The following is a 1,886-nucleotide window of genomic DNA, read 5'->3' as shown; positions in this document are numbered from 1 at the left end:
AATCACTTCCACAAACTTGCGCCATTTTGCACAAATACAGATCCGATATGATGCATTTCCCAGCTCTCTTACGTTATGGACCCTATTCATCCTAGCCTAACCTAGCCTAAATAAAAAGGTGTGGAATAATGTGCAACATTTCTCCTTCATTACAGGTGATAATAAACCTAGGCTATACAGCAACCAGGAACGTCCATATTTGTCTAACTTCTCACATGTCTGTGTCATCTGTCTGCAAACATGTCGACCATTACCATGAGGGCAATTGCGGCTTTTGATTTTGAATATCACACGTTTCCTCTCTGCCGTGAGATCTTCATACTTAAATAAAATGGTGGGCCGTAAGAAATATATGTCCATCGAAGGTCAACTATATGGCTCAGTTCCATCATCAGTTTCTAAGAAAACTGAAAAGGTGAGGTGCCAACGAGATTCGAACTCGGATTGCTGGATTTAGAGTCGAGAGTGCTAACCCTTACACCATGGGACCTGATAAGAAAAGATGTGATTTCATCTAAATGTTTTACATATAATCAACCAGAGGCCATTCCTCCCTCCCTGCCTGCAGGGTTCAAGGTTTTCTAGAAGGTTCTCGAAGATTCTGGGTAGAAACTGCCATTGAGAGGACGTAGTTATACGTATCATTAATGATATTGTTGTTGACTTTCTGATTTAGAAAGATAGATAGATAGATAGATAGATAGATAGATAGATAGGTAAAAAACAGATATTAGACATATCGATAGATACGTAAGGCTGTACATGTCAACTTTCACAGAAATCATTGATATCCGTTATTCTGCAAGAAATACATGTACATGGATGTAGTGATAATATGGGTTAGGTATAAGACCAGTCGTGTTGAGATTGTAGTGAATGTGACCATTGACTTCAACCTTAATAGTGTAGTGAAGATAAAGTTGTAGTGAAGATAAATCTTGAAGTGACTCATAAGGTTGTTGTGAGTACAAGGATGCATCGTAAATGAGTACTTCCTACCTGAAAGTCAACAATTACAAAATTGATCAAGTATAACAACATCCTCGGACAACCAACTACAAACACCAACCATAGAGTGAACCTGACTGTCATCTAACGACGACCTCTCAAAGGTAATGATCTTACCAGAATCTTCGAGAACCTTCTAGAAAACCTTGAACCCTGCAGGCAGGGAGGGAGGAATGGCCTCTGGTTGATTATATGTAAAACATTTAGATGAAATCACATCTTTTCTTATCAGGTCCCATGGTGTAAGGGTCAGCACTCTGGACTTTGGATCCAGCAATCCGAGTTCGAATCTCGGTGGGACCTCATCTTTTCAGTTTTCTTCGATACTGATGATGGCTGCATTATTCTGTACGTTATATATACATTCATATATATACATAAATATGTATATATAAACATATATATGGAATAACATGGTTTTATCAATAGCCGGAGACCATTCCTCCCTCCTTGCCTGCAGAGTTCATAGTTTTCTGGAAGGTTCTAGAAGATTCTGGTGAGATAATTGCCATTGAGAGGACATTGTTATACTTCATATATCAATGATATTATTATTGTTGACTTTCAGATAAAGATAGATAGATAGATAGATAGATAGTTTGATTGATAGATTGATAGAGCGATATTTATTTAGGTATATAGATAGATAAGTTTCATCAATACTGTATCTTACGCCATCTCCTGTTGCTGGACATATGTTCAACCAGCATTGGGAAAACCTCCAGTAGACCTTAATGTAAAGCAAGATAATAACAAAACCTGCAATAAAAGAATACGATCAACTCCCCAGTGCAGAAATATTGTGACCAGAAAGTCTTGTAGCAAGATGTCAGACGATTCCACGGGAAACACGAAGATAACATTAAATATCTGAAAAT

General features: G+C 37.7%; 1 non-coding gene across 1 annotated transcript; it reads left to right on the top strand.

Annotated features, from left to right (window-relative positions):
* The first annotated feature begins 1,239 nt into the window (after positions 1 to 1,239).
* Positions 1,240 to 1,311, top strand: TRNAQ-UUG (transfer RNA glutamine (anticodon UUG)). Its single transcript has one exon. It is a non-coding gene; the product is annotated as a tRNA-Gln (tRNA).
* Positions 1,312 to 1,886: the final 575 nt, after the last annotated feature.

Source organism: Panulirus ornatus, chromosome 9 (genome assembly GCF_036320965.1).
Source record: "Panulirus ornatus isolate Po-2019 chromosome 9, ASM3632096v1, whole genome shotgun sequence".
Taxonomy (NCBI): domain Eukaryota; kingdom Metazoa; phylum Arthropoda; class Malacostraca; order Decapoda; family Palinuridae; genus Panulirus; species Panulirus ornatus.
The sequence above is the reverse complement of the archived record's forward strand: the minus strand, read 5'-3'. Positions and strand labels throughout refer to the sequence as shown.